Source organism: Cyprinus carpio, chromosome B21 (assembly GCF_018340385.1).
Source record: "Cyprinus carpio isolate SPL01 chromosome B21, ASM1834038v1, whole genome shotgun sequence".
NCBI classification, from domain to species: Eukaryota; Metazoa; Chordata; class Actinopteri; order Cypriniformes; family Cyprinidae; genus Cyprinus; species Cyprinus carpio.
The window spans coordinates 20,236,084-20,251,668 of NC_056617.1; the positions used below are offsets into that span (position 1 = coordinate 20,236,084).

The 15,585-nt window shown below is 45.3% G+C and overlaps 1 protein-coding gene across 3 annotated transcripts in view; it reads left to right on the top strand.

The window, feature by feature from the left end:
* Nucleotides 1–285: 285 nt before the first annotated feature.
* Nucleotides 286–15,585, top strand: part of LOC109080831 — a 72,323-nt gene continuing 57,023 nt past the window's right edge. The window contains exons 1-2 of one of the 3 annotated variants that reach the window (XM_042747984.1): nt 290–659; nt 926–1,093. The gene's annotated coding sequence lies outside the window, so the exon portion shown is untranslated. Of the gene's footprint in view, nt 660–925; nt 1,094–15,585 lie in introns of all 3 variants that reach the window. The other 2 variants (XM_042747987.1, XM_042747986.1) reach the window with 2 other exon arrangements.

The window sequence follows — 15,585 nt, forward strand, 5'->3', positions numbered from 1 at the left end:
TCACATCGACTCTTAGCTTTAAACAATTGGTGATCTTTATGTAAATGGCATATTTACAGCTTCCTTCAGTTATCTGAATTATTGGACTTAAATAAGACACTGAATTAGAAATATATCGCTATCTGAACTTAGTGTTAAAAATACTGCTATTTTCACTTAGTGTATATAGCCTCTATTGCTATTAGCACATCATGTAAATAGCATCTTTCACTATTTGCACTTAGTGTAAATAGCATCTATCCCTAAGAAAATATGCTATTTTCACTTAGTGCAAATACCCGCTGGCATAAATGAATCCTAATCACAATAATGTTTTAAAGGTGCACTAAGCAATTTTTTAAAAACGCTTTTGACGACACTGTCGGACTATATCCTAAAACACACTTGCAGCCAATCAGCAGTAAGAGGGCGTGTCTTGTAATGACAGAAGAGAGAAGAGAGCGCTCAGTCTGAGAGCGCACAGGGCTGATACAGGCAGATCGACTATACATAGAGAGAACTTGAAGATAAAAAACTTAAAAATATCGGCGGAACAAGACATTAAAAAGAAGGGTTACGACCAGGCAAGAGGTAGACATCTTCCCAGCGGTGCAGAGAACTCAAGGAGCGGGAGGGGCTCGAATCGGACTCCGAGGTTGTGTTGTTTCTTTTTATTATAGGTGAGTAATGTTGATCTTACATTGTTTCACACAACTTATCCGCAGGGGCCTGTCTAGAGCATTTTAATTTGGGTGGCCAGTCTGGGGCACTGGCTCAAAAGAGGGTTGCCCTGGGGCGGGGTTATGGTTTGCGGCACGATGTGTTAAAATACATCTTGTATACACTCACTAAACAAAGAGTGACAGTTTTTTTTTAGTGGTAATGAGCACTCTTTTCAAGCTTTCTAGTCTATGATCCATTTAAAATGTAGAACTTTGTTTTTCAGCCACACACACGTTGCAAAGTTTCGGGAATGACATCTGCATATTTATGTGGGATTCACTCTCGAAGTAGCAGTGATTGACACAATGATGACCAAAGCAATAGACGGGATGTGAAAATGGGCATTATTGTTGAGCGCGCATATACTGTACATCACGGAGATCTTCCGCAGGTCTGCATTCACTTTCACATTCATTTTGTCTTTCAGTGCTTAATTTATACATACAAACAAGAACAGGGAAATAAGACAGTGTTTTATCTCTTATAAATCACTTCACTCAGCCAGTTTATATGTCAAAATGAATGAAGAAATACGCATATTAAAGAAAAAATTAGCGATTTAATCAACATAAATGAAGATAAAACATGCAAGTATTACAAAAGATTGGGCCTGATAACCTGAAACCGACTTGAAATGTTGGGTAATATATATTAAGATAATTAATTATACTAATTAATAAAGTAATATCAAATTAACTGTCTGTCATATTATTATAATAATCTCTAAAAATTATTTAAAATAGGCCTGATAAAATTTAATTGTCTAAAAGTGTTAAGTAATAACTTAATAATAAAGGTAAAAAAAAATTATATCAAAATAACTGTCTTATGTGGAATTACAAAATAAAAGCTCCCCAAAATCTCAGATAAGAGTGTTTTACTTAGCATTTCAGACAGCACTAAAAAGGAAAGTCCCTGTTAGCACAGACTAGTTTCACTTCAGGTTGACAGTCCACTTCTCCAGAGTGTCACTGGGCCAATGCCAGCACTGTCTGCTGTTGCGTTACAAAATAAATGCTCTAAAAAACCCATATATATAACCTGTATTTTCCATATTTTCAGATAGCTCTAAAAAGACTTTCCATAGTTTACCATAGGTTAGGAAACATAACAGTTTCATAGACTATTTTCACTTCAGCAATGTCAGGACTATATGATGTACAATTCCAAAATGAAAGCCCTCCAAAAACTCAAATAAATTCGGTTTTGTCTGTCATTTCAGATTGGTATAATAAAGAAACTTCTGATTTCCACAGACTAGTTTCCCCTCAGATTGACAGTTCACGTTCTCACAGTGTCACTTACACCATTTCAGGACTGTGTGATGTTGAATTCCAAAATAAGTGTCCGCCAAAACTTGTATATACAGTACTGTTTTGTCACAATGCTGTGATACTATGAGAAGGTGTACTATCAATCTGAAGTGAAAGTAGTCTGTGTAAACAACGAGGTACTGTTTTCTACTTATCTGAATCATTAGACAGTCCTCACATTGTGTGAGTGATATTCTGAGTGATATTTCCATTTTATACTAATCTAAACTGTTATACAAAACATCTTATGAGTTTTTGAAGGACTTTAATTTGTAATATTGCACCAGATAGTCCTGACATTGTTGGAGCAATTCAAATTGACAAAGTAGCTTAAATATGAGCTTTTAGAGGGCTTTTATTTTGGAATTATAGATCAGATAGTCCTAACACTGTGTGGGTGACTCTCTGAGCAGGTGTGCTATTACTCTGAAGTGAAAGTGGTCTTTGGAAACAGGGAGTTTAATTTTTATACCAATCAGAATGGACAGACAAAATCGTTTTTGGGGGACATTTATTTTCTAATTTCACATCAGATTCAGACATTTGTGGGAGTGACACTCTGGGGTACTGAACTGTCAGTCTGAATTGAAACTGGTCTGTGGAAACAGGGAGTTTCCTTTTTAGAGCTATCCAAAATCAAAGACAAAACTGGTCATATCTGAGATTTTGTAATGCAACATCAGAGTTCATTTTGGGTGAGTGACAACCTAAGAAGATCTACAATCAATCTGAAATTAAACTAGTTATAATGTGAAATGTTGAAGGTGTCTGAATAAATTTTGGTTTGACTGTATCTATTTAATAAAATTAAATCAACCAGCTAACATTATACATACTCTTTTGATTTCTGTACCCAATATTTAAAAAAATTACAAATGCAATAAAAATATCGGTATCGGTACTCGGTATCAGCAAGTATCAAAAATAAAAGTATCGGTATCGGGCGAGTACTGGAAAAAGTGGTATCGGTGCATACCTATCAGGCACAGCAGATCCTTTTATTGCTGCTCCTTGGTCCCATTAGCACCAATCAGATCTTGAGATCACTTTAGAATGACCCAATCCTGTAAAAGAAAGGATGTTACAAGAGAGAGAGAAAGCGAAAGGACCAACAAAGCAAGACACACAATATGTCTCAAGACTTAACACTTTTTAGAGCTATCTGAAATGCTAAGCAAAACAGGTTGGATATGAGATTTGGGGGGGGGGGGGGGGCTTTTATTTTGTGATGCAACATCAGACTTTCCGGATTTTAGGTGATTGACAACCTGAGAAGGTCTACTATCAATCTGAAGTGAAACTAGTCTGTGGTAACAGGGACTTTCCTTTTTAGAGCTGTCTGAATTGCTAAGTAAAACACTCTTTAGGTGAGATTTTGGGGGGCATTTATTTTGTAACAGTTATTTTGATATACATTTTTTAACCTTAATTATTAAGTTATTACTTTACACTTTTAGACAGTTTCATTTTATCAGGCCTATTTTAAATACATTTTTAGAGATTATTATAATAATATTACAGACAGTTTAATATATATTACCCAACATTTCAAGTCATTTTCTCTTATCGGGCCCAATCTTTTGTAATACTTGCATGTTTTATCTTCATTTATGTTGATTAAATCGCAAACTTTTTCTTTAATATACAGTGGGTACAGAAAGTATTCAGACCCCCTTAAATTTTCCACTCTTTGTTATATTGCAGCCATTTGCTAAAATCATTCAAGTTCAATCATCAAGTTCATTTTTCCTCATTAATGTACACACAGCACCCCATATTGACAGAAAAACACAGAATTGTTGACATTTTTGCACATTTATTAAAAAAAAAACCTGAAATATCACATGGTCCTAAGTATTTAGACCCTTTGCTCAGTATTTAGTAGAAGCACCCTTTTTGATCTAATACAGCCACGAGTCTTTTTGGGAAGATGCAACAAGTTTTTCACACCTGGATTTGGGGATCCTCTGCCATTCCTCCTTGCAGATCCTCTCCAGTTCTGTCAGGTTGGATGGTAAACGTTGGTGGACAGCCATTTTCAGGTCTCTCCAGAGATGCTCAATTGGGTTTAAGTCAGGGCTTTGGCTGGGCCATTCAAGAACAGTCACGGAGTTGTTGTGAAGCCACTCCTTCGTTATTTTAGCTGTGTGCTTAGGGTCATTGTCTTGTTGGAAGGTGAACCTTCAGTCCAGTCTGAGGTTCTGAGCACTCTGGAGGAGGTTTCATCCAGGATATCCCTGTACTTGGCCGCATTCATCTTTCCCTCGATTGCAACCAGTCTTCCTGTCCCTGCAGCTGAAAACACCCCCACAGCATGATGCTGCCTCCATCATGCTTCACTGTTGGGACTGTATTGGACAGGTGATGAGCAGTGCCTGGTTTTCTCCACACATACCGCTTAGAATAAAGGCCAAAAAGTTCTATCTTGGTCTCATCAGACCAGAGAATCTTATTTCTCTGTGTGGCAGGGGGGGCGTGGTTTAGCGAAGTCTGCAGCGGGAGAGAGAGAGTCAGGAGACGAGCGGTGAGTGAGTGGGTTGGACGGAAACAATCAACACCTGTTTCTTGTTGCAGTAATTGGCGTGGAGAGAGTATAAAACGCCAGGAGAAACGGGAGCAGTTGAGAGAGAACCGGACTGCTGATGGGACCTAAGAAACCGGAAGAAGTAACCCGGAAGTGCTATGCATTAGAGTTTATTGTTTGTCAAAGTAAAAGTCATCATTGGTGTTTGCAGGGATTTATTTGTAAATCAGAATAAAACTCGTCAGCAGTCCAGCCGACCCTTGTCCTCTTCCTTTCCTCACACAAACTCACTACACTGGTGCCGAAACCCGGGAAAAGGAAGAAGGAGTGCCGCCGCCATGCAGAGCCCGTCCTCCACGCCACTTGCGGACATCATCTCATCCCTCGTGGCCCTACATCAGGAACAACATCAGGCCCTGCTGGACTTGCGAACGGATCAGGAACGGCGGTTCCACGCCATCCTTCAAGCCCAGCAGGAGGACCGCGAGAGGTTCCGGAGCTGGATCGACCGGGAGGTTCGTACCGAGGCCTCGGGACAGCCCGCAGTTCCTGCTCACCTGCCCCTTCACAAAATGGGACCACAGGATGACCCTGAAGTTTTCCTGGAACTCTTCGAAAAATCAGCTGAAGCGTGCGGCTGGCCCCGCGACCAATGGCCAGTTAGGCTGATTCCTCTGCTCTCGGGCGAGTCCCAGGTGGCCGCACAACAGCTACCGGTAGCGAACCTCCTGGTCTTCGACGACCTGAAGAGGGCCATCATTCAGCGGGTCGGCCGGTCCCCCGAGCAACATCGTCAGCGGTTCCGCTCCCTGGACCTGGGGGAATCCGGTCGGCCCTTCGCGATGGCCCAGCAGCTCCGGGACTCCTGCCGCAAGTGGCTACTGGCCGAGGAAGTGACGTGGAACACATCATCAACCTCGTGGTACTGGAGCAGTTCATCGCTCGGCTTCCCAGGAAAACAGCCGAGTGGGTCCAGTGCAACCGTCCCACGTCCCAGGGGTCGGCGAACCCCTTCCATCAATCTCTCTCTCTCCCTCTCCATCTCTCTCTCGACCTGTCCCTCTCCCTAGGTCCCGTCCACCCGGCCCTCCTCGTATCCCGCCCCGGGGGCGGGGCAGGTCTGACCCAGGGCACCACGCGAGTCTGCGAGGCCCGCCCAGGGGGGCGGGGCTGGTGGCTGCTGGAGGGGACAGTGCTTCCGTTTCTCCACTCTCTCCACGCCAATTCCCCAATCCACTCCCTGCCACTGGGGCGGCGGGGAGGTCTGGGCTGGCCTGTTGGCGTTGCGGGGACCCGGAACATTTCGTGGACAGGTGTCCTGTGATGGAGGTGGGAACGATGATCCGGGTCCCGGATGCCCCACAGGCCACCCCCGGTCAGGCAGGCGAATACCAAATACCCCTGAGTATCAAGGGGGGTATATATCCGGCCTTGGTGGATTCAGGATGTAACCAAACCTCAATCCATCAAAGCCTGATGCAACCGGGGGCATTGGGTACAAGCCGCGTGGTTAAGGTGCGGTGCGTACACGGGGATGTGGTGGAGTACCCGGTGGTCCCGATCATCATTCAATTCAGGGGTCAAAAGCATAGTGTGGAGGTGGCGGTTAGTCCTCACCTCCGGCATCCGATAATTCTAGGAACGAATTGGCCCGCGTTTACTGTTTTATTGGGGTCACTATGTGCGGATGCCTCTTGGGGAAATAAGGCATGGAAGGGGGACGCGCGTGTGCAGGCGGGAGAGACTGAGCCAGGACCGCTAGGTTCTGCTTTGGGGGAACTGAGCGAAATCGGGAGACTGGTTCTCTCGGAGCGTGATGACTTTCCTCTGGAGCAGTCTCAGGACGAGACATTAAAACATGCTTTCCAACAGGTCCGCTCTATCGATGGTCAGCCTCTCCATCCTGGCCACCCGCTCACCTATCCGTATTTTGCCATTCTAAGAGATCGGTTGTATCGAGTGACCCAAGACGCTCGGACAAAAATAAATACAACCCAGTTGTTGATTCCGAAGAGCCGCAGGGAAATGCTTTTCCATGCGGCTCATTCTAATCCTATGGTGGGCCATTTGGGACAGGCAGCAACACTGAATCGCCTCATGACCCATTTTTTTTGGCCGGGCATTCGTGACAACGTGCGCAGGTGGTGCACGTCTTGTCCGGAATGTCAGTTGGTGAATCCACCGGCCGCCCCAAAAGCGCTATTGCGCCCCCTTCCCTTAATGCAGGTCCCCTTCGAAAGAATTGGTATGGACCTCATTGGGCCATTAGAGTGATCGGCACAGGGACATCGCTTTGCATTAGTCATAGCTGACTATGCAACCCGATATCCTGAAGCAGTGGCTCTCCGCAACATTTCCGCTAAGAGTGTTGCGGACGCCCTGTTTCGTCTAATCTCCGGGTGTGGGTTCCGAAAGAAATCCTCACCGACCAGGGCACGGCGTTTATGTCACGTACGCTACGCGAACTATACGGAATATTGGGCATTAAATCGGTTCAAACTAGCGTCTATCACCCACAGACCGACGGCCTGGTCGAACGATTTAATCGCATGCTTAAATCCATGATCCGTAAATTCGTCCAAGAAGACGCCAAGAATTGGGATAAGTGGCTAGAGCCCTTGTTATTCGCTGTGCGAGAGGTCCCACAAGCCTCCACGGGGTTTTCCCCCTTCAAACTTCTATACGGTCGCCAGCCCCGAGGGGTGCTGGATGTCCTGAGAGAAACTTGGGAGGAGGGGCCATCTCAAGGCAAAAACGAAATTCAGTATGTGCTGGACTTGAGAACAAAACTCCACACTTTGGGGCGGCTATCAATGGAGTGTGACGAGTCAGCTGCCTCCTCCCTGATAATCACCGGCACCCCGTCCTAAATCGCCGCCCTTCACCAGGCTCCCGATAGGAGTGGGTGTGGGAGAGAGGAGGGGCGCTGGACGAGTCAGGGCTGGCGGCGTGTGATGGGGCACACCTGAAGGAAATGGAGCCTCATCACCGCCGCTGTTTAAAAGCCCAACGCGCCTCTCCTCGGGAGACCGGTCTCTTCCCCGTGCATGCACACTGGTGTCCTCGTGGGTCCAGGAAGGGTACGTTGAGGGACTCCCGCGCCACCAGAGACGTGAGCTGCCGGACACGCGGTCCGGTCGAGAACCGCACCCGTTACACGGCCGTCGGGCCAGGATGCCGGGCCGTCTATCCCCTTCAAGCGCCGCGGTCAGCGAGAAGGATGCAGCCGCTGGAAGAAGCCGCCGCCCCTCGCGCCCCGGACCGAAGAGGGGAGCGCGTGCGGCCGCCCGGACTCCGCCCCTACGACGGACCCTTCCTCCATGAACACTGCCAGACCCCCACGAACCCCGCAGCACGACGAGGACACCAGATTCCCTGTTGTTTTGGACACTGTTCCCCTTTTGGACACTTTATTCCCCCTTGTTTTGGTTTTTCTGTTAAATTAAAACCTCTCCGAGGCCTGACGCCACGCCCACTGTGTCTGTCGTTGGCTCGTCCCGTCACAGGAGAATTTGTTACAAGCCCAGGACCGCCAGAGCCAGCTGTATAACCGGGGAACTAGATTACGCAAATTTGCACCGGGAGAGAAAGTACTTGTATTACTCCCAACGTCGAGCTCTAAGTTAATGGCTAAGTGGCAGGGACCATTTGAGGTCGCACGACAAGTCGGAGATCTCGATTATGAGGTAATACGGTCCGATAGGAATGGGGCACGTCAGATCTATAAACCCAATCTCCTAAAAAAAATGGAATGAGGCGGAATCAGTGATGTTGGCAACGGTGATTAGCGGAGAGGATGATCTCGGGCCTGAGGCGAATGTCAAACCACAATCCCTCGCCCTGGCCCCAGGAGGAGATCACCTCTCGCCGTTCCAACTCACTGATCTAACAAAATTACAGGCAGAATTTGCCGACGTGTTCTCGCCCCTACCGGGCCGTACCAACCTCATTCAGCACCATATCGAGACGGAGCCGGGCGTGGTAGTTCCCGGCCGTAGAAAAAGGTAGTTCAGGCTGAATTAGGCGCAATGCTGGAAGTTTTAGTCCCGAAAACGGACGGCTCAGTCCGCATCTGTGTGGATTATCGCAAGGTGAATGCTGTGTCGAAATTCGACGCGTATCCAATGCCGCGGGTTGACGAGTTACTTGATCGGCTAGGCACGGCTCGTTTTTATTCGACATTGGACTTAACGAAGGGATATTGGCAGATCCCCTGGTCTCCATTATCCAAAGAAAAGACAGCTTTCACAACGCCGTTTGAATTACACCAATTTGTTACCCTTCCGTTTGGGTTGTTCGGGGCACCGGCAACTTTTCAGCGTCTCATGGATAAGATTCTGCGGCCCCATGCGGCATATGCTGCTGCCTACTTGGATGATATCATTATATTTAGTAATGATTGGCAGCGGCATATGCAGCATCTGAGGGCCGTCCTGAGGTCGCTGAGGGACGCTGGACTCACGGCCAACCCAAAGAAGTGTGCGATTGGGCGTGTGGAAGTAAGGTATCTGGGCTTCCACTTGGGGCATGGACAGGTGCGTCCCCAAATTGACAAGACAGCCGCTGTTGCGACCTGCCCACGTCCCAAGACCAAAAAGGAGGTAAGGCAGTTCTTGGGGCTGGCGGGATATTATAGACGGTTTGTTCCTAATTATTCGGACCTCACCAGCCCCTTGACTGACCTTACTAAAAAGGAGGCACCAGATACGGTCCAGTGGACAGAGTCGTGTCAGCAGGCCTTTACCCAGGTAAAGGCTGCCCTGTGTGGTGGGCCGTTATTACACTCTCCTGATTTCTCTCTCCCTTTTCTGTTGCAGACTGACGCGTCGGACCGGGGGCTGGGCGCTGTCCTGTCCCAGGAGATAGAGGGGGAGGAACGGCCAGTGCTGTACATTAGCCGGAAGCTCTCGAAGAGAGAGGCTAAGTACAGCACCATCGAGAAAGAGTGTCTTGCCGTCAGATGGGCCGTCCTCACCCTCCGCTATTATCTCCTGAGACGGGAGTTCACCCTCTGTTCGGACCACGCTCCGCTGCAGTGACTCCACCGCATGAAGGATACCAATGCACGGATCACCCGTTGGTATCTGGCTCTACAGCCTTTTAAATTCAAGGTGATCCACAGGCCGGGTGTTCAGATGGCTGTGGCTGACTTCCTCTCCAGAAATGGGGGGGGGGGCGTGGTTTAGCGAAGTCTGCAGCAGGAGAGAGAGGGTTGGACGGAAATGATCAACACCTGTTTCTTGTTGCAGTAATTGGCGTGGAGAGAGTATAAAACGGCAGGAGAAACGGGAGCAGTTGAGAGAGAACCGGACTGCTGACAGGACCTGAGAAACCGGAAGAAGTAACCCGGAAGTGCTATGCGTTAGAGTTTATTGTTTGTCAAAGTAAAAGTCATCATTGGTGTTTGCAGGGATTTATTTGTAAATCAGAATAAAACTCGTCAGCAGTCCAGCCCACCCTTGTCCTCTTCCTTTCCTCACACAAACTCACTACACTCTGTTATTTAGCAAACTCCATGCGGGCTTTCATGTGTCTTGCACTGAGGAGAGGCTTCCGTCGGGCCACTCTGCCATAAAGCCCCGACTGGTGGAGGGCCGCAGTGATGGTTGATTTTCTACAACTTTCTCCCATCTCCCGACTGCATCTCTGGAGCTCAGCCACAGTGATCTTTGAAATCTTCTTTACCTCTCTCACCAAGGCTCTTCTCCCCCGATAGCTCAGTTTGGCCGGATGGCCAGCTCTAGGAAGGGTTCTGGCCATCCCAAACGTCTTTCATTTAAGGATTATGGAGGCCACTGTGCTCTTAGGAACCTTAAGTGCATCATAATTTATTTTGTAACCTTTGCAAGATCTGTTATTTTGCCACAATTGTGTCTCTGAGCTCTTCAGGCAGTTCCTTTGACCTCATGATTCTCATTTGCTCTGACATGCACTGTGAGCTGTAAGGTCTTATATAGACAGGTGTGTGGCTTTCCTAATCAAGTCCAATCAGTATAATCAAACACAGCTGGACTCAAATGAAGGTGTAGAAACATCTCAAGGATGATCAGAAGAAATGGACAGCACCTGAGTTAAATATATGAGTGTCACAGCAAAGGGTCTGAATACTTAGGACCATGTGATATTTCTGTTTTTCTTTTTTAATAAATCTGCAAAAATGTCAACAATTCTGTGTTTTTCTGTCAATATGGGGTGCTGTGTGTACATTAATGAGGAAAAAAATGACAATACTATAATTTATGAATGTCGATGCAGTTGTTGCTTTTCCTCTGCTTTTATTTTGGCAGAAACCCTGCAGGAAGATCTCAGGGCTTCTTTTTGTTGACAACAACATGTAGATTTATAAATGATTCTCATTACGAATTAGGGAAGATGTTTGTCGCACGTATCACATTGTCACATATTGTTAAAAAAATTCACAAAAATGTTACTGAGCAACTGATGAGTAACAAGTTCAGCGCAGTTTTTCCGCACGCTTCGGACACTGAACCCTCGCGCCACAAGCACGTGCAGTGCTGACAGAATACATGCAATTCCTTCGTGTATTAGAAAATATAACATTCTGCAGTTTATTTACTAATTGTTTGAGGTAATTTCATGATTTCAATCATCATACAGTAACCTAACCACCAGCATTAGCCACCTCTTCTTCTCATCGGAGACGTGATGCAGCACTAAACAGTCTCGCAACTCTTTGATGTTGGTGGGTTTCCTCCTATGAACTGCTTGCTTCAGGTCCTTCCAAAAAATTTAAATTGGATTAAGGTCCGGAATTTGACTTGGCCATTCCAAAACATTAACTTTATTCTTCTTTAACCATTCTTTGGTAGAACGACTTGTGTGCTTGGGGTCGTTGTCTTGCTGCATGACCCAGTTTCAGTTCTCGGACAGATGTCCTGACATTTTCCAAACCATGATACCAGCAGCACCATGTTTCACAGATGGGATAAGTTTCTTATGCTGGAATGCAGTTTTCTTTCTCCAAACATAACGCTGCTCATTTAAACCAAAATGTTCTATTTTGGTTTCATCCATACACAAAATATTTCTCCAGTATTCCTTTGGCTTGTCCACATGATCTTTAGCAAACTGCAGATGGGCAGCAATGTTCTTTGGAGAGCAGTGGCTTTCTTCTTGATACTCTGCCATGCACACCATGGTTGTTCAGTGTTCTCCTGTGTTGAACATAACATAAACATAAACATAAACATGAACATGAACATGAACATGAACATGAACATAAACATAAACATAAACATAAACATAATCATTAACATTAGCCAATTTGAGAAAGGCTTTTAGTTGCTTAGAAGTTAGCCTGTAGTCCTTTGCAACCTAGTGGACTTTTACACGTCTTGCTTTTAGAGTGATCTTTGTTGGTGGAGCACTCCTGGGGAGGGTAACGGTGGTCTTGAATTTCCTCCATTTGTACACAATCTGTCTGACTGTGGATTGGTGGAGTCCAAACTCTTTAGAGATTGCTTTGAAACCTTTTCTAGTTGATGAACAACATCAACTCTTTTTCTGAGGTCCTCAGAGATCTCATTTGTTTGTGCCATGATACACTTCCACAAACATGACCAAACTTTGATAGATCCCTGTTCTTTAAATAGAACAGGGCACACACTGACACCTGATCTCATCTAACTGATTAAAAACACCTCTGAACAGATGGACTATTATTTCACTTTCAAATTAACAGCTAATTCTAGAGATACACATACTTTTGTCACTCACAGATATGTAATATTGGATCATTTTCCTGAATAAATAAATGACAAAATCTGATGATTTTTTTGGGTTATATTTATTCAGAAATATAGATATTCCTCTCGTACTGAGCAGGATTACTATTGCAATGACGGTACATCAGTAGGGCAAAACTAACTTGTCTCACAATGTTACCGTTCACCTCCTTGTCTGCTCTTCTCCACCGCATGCCCTATGAGAGAATATTGTTAGTGGAGTACTTTACTAAAACTGGGCCAGACAATGCAGCAGCTGGATTCCCATCACAGGATCCAGAAGCATGCATCACCCAGATCCAGCCTGCGGTTAGCTTCAGGCCATTAGGTGAGTCCAAACAAAACCATGGAATGATCATCCCAATCACCGGGTGGGGAAGAACAGAACCAGGCCGAACGGTGCACATCACTACTCACCAACCAACAACAGCCTGAGCAATCCGAACCGAAGTCTTGCCTACCATTCACTGGTTGCCTGGTACCAGTTTTAGGCTTAAGATGGTAGGTTGGCGAAACCGGAGAACAGCCAGTACCCTGATGTCCTGAACTGACTTTCCTACACTCAACTCACTCAACCACACGTCAGAGACAAACCAGAAACTTCAGACCATCCGTCACCCAGCACCTCGCCCCTTAGTGCTGCACTCCATGTTTACTTGTGCTGACCCCACCATCTCCGGCATGTTCAGGCAACTTCGGAGGAAACCAGCTACTAAATGGTTCGATTAGTCTTTTGCCCCATAACCAGGTCGAATGACCGATTTACACGTTAGGACCGCTTTCCTCTGGCTTTGCCCTGCCCAGGCATAGTTCATCATCTTTCGGGGTACCATTGCACACGCTGAAGCTCCACCTCCTAAGGGGGGATCCTACCTGGGCTGGTGGGTGCCGGCCTTCACCTTCATTGCACCGTGGGGACTCAAGGATACCCTTTGACTTGCGCATACGTTAGACTCCTTGGTCCATGTTTCAAGACGGGTCGGTGGCCGACCTCAACGCGGATCTCGAGCACCCTTTATGAGGGGCTGGATCCCCGCCCTGGAGGTGCGGCGCCGTCGGAAACAGACTGAGGACAATCCGCCCCGGTTGATGCATGCTCCTGGAGCGGGGGCCCCACCCCTCCCCTGTCCCTACCCCATTGGGAGGACAGAAGAAGCGAGGACACTACCCACGGACCCGGGTGTAAGCGCCAAAGTCGCTCATGACCCGGGGGCTGCGAACCACTCCACATGTGCAGTACATACATACAGAGAATTGAAACTGCATTACTCTCAGACCCTTGGTGCATACAGATAACACTAACAGTAGAACATTAAATACAGAACATTAAATACAGATCATCTGGTCGATGCTACAGAGCACTGAGCACCAGAACGGCCAGACACAGGAACAGTTTCTTCCCTCAGGCAAACCATCTAATGAACACTTGATAATAACTGTGGAACACACAACACTATTTATATTTACATACACATACACTTATTTATCTAACACACATACTTAGTGTACACTTAATTTTTTTGCTCATTGTAATATACCTGCCATTCAATTGTCAATTTGTATATTGTCATTCCTTACCTACTTATTTGTATTTTTTGTATTTTTTTTTCTTTTTTTATTCTTTTATTATGTGTTTTTTGTTCTGTCGCTGTCATTCTGTTGCACTGCGGAGCTTCTGTCACGAAAACAAATTCCTCATATGTGTAAACATACCTGGCAATAAAGCTCATTCTGTTCTGTTTCTGTTTGTAAAATATAAAGTACAACTATAGAAATATACAAATAGCACATTTTATTATGGATGCTCATGCTTTGACGAATTGTGGACTGTTCAACTGCAACACCCGCTGACTGCAATGATAGAGCTTGTAGCCAGGACACATTTTAATATAACTCTGACTGGATTCGTCTGAAAGAAGAAAGACATATACACCCAGGATACTTTGAGGGTGAATAAAACACAGGCTAATTTTAATTTTTGGGTGAACTAACCCTTCATTCTGAAATGACAAAATGTACTGCAGAGCATTTTACATCCAGTAGAGTGTAGCATAATGACTGTGGGCTATCCAGGCTACTAACAATATAGCTTATAATTGGCAAAGTGAAGGCTCAAGACAATGCAAGAAAGGATGACAGCCAGAATCACAAACTATCCAAATCTGTTAAAAGTATGGTAGAGGTAAAGTGATTATCTGCCAATATCTGTGAATAGCTTGGCTTTATTCATATTAGACACAACAGGACTATATATAAACTCTAATGCCATGACAAGATGCGCATGCTTCTATTTTGCGCATGTACAGTCTTCTGCCATCTTCACCCATTAGCCGCTTTTCCTCTGGCCAGTGCGAACCGGGGCTTACAGTGAGCCGGGCGGAGCTAATAGCCTCGGACCTCGAGCACAGAGGCTGAAATCATGCCGCGTTTCCACTGTCCATCCAGTAGCCTCGCGGCACTCCTGTAAAACCCGCCCTAAACACGCCTTCACTGGACGACGTCACACAATTCAAAGTTCCACGGTCTCACCAGCGATAATAATAAATTGCTAAACAAATATATCAGAAGTTGTCGTTTAGTCTTTATTTACAAACTTGGACACCACACCCGCATAGCTTACTATTGACTGACCATGAACAGGAAATATAACTTGCAACATTTTTGATGTCTTGCTGCTTTTTTCTTTTTCTTTTTTTTCTTTGAACAATTACATATAGGGCTAAAAGTGTGTTGTAATGCAAGTGTTACTGAACATGTACCGAGCAAAATATTACTGAAAAATGATTAGTAATGCCTTACTACTGTGTTACAGCAAAAAGTAGTCTGTTACTGTTTTGTAACGTGTTACTCCCAACACTGGTTATAATACATCGTGTATACACTCACTAAACAAAGAGTGACAGCTTTTTAGTGGTTATGAGCCCTCTTTGCAAGCTTACTAGTCTATAATCCATTTAAAATGTAGAACTTTGTATAGTAATTATGTCCCCACTAGATGCAACAAATGCCTTGTTTGTAATGGGTTTTATTGGTTCTCAATTCCTCCATCTCCTTTTATTCCCTTCATCGTCCTTGTTACCACCACCTGATCAGGAGGATTCATGATCATGTCCAGAGACTTTAAGGCTCTGTAGCATTGATCTAAAGTTAAAGGTCCCATAGAATGCAAAAATCACTTTTATAAGGTGTATGAACACAGTTGTGTGGCCGCAGTGTGCGAAAACAACCAGCCTAAAACAAAAAAAATACAAACACTCAATCCAATAAAACTTTAAAAAATCATAAACACTCTCTCCACACG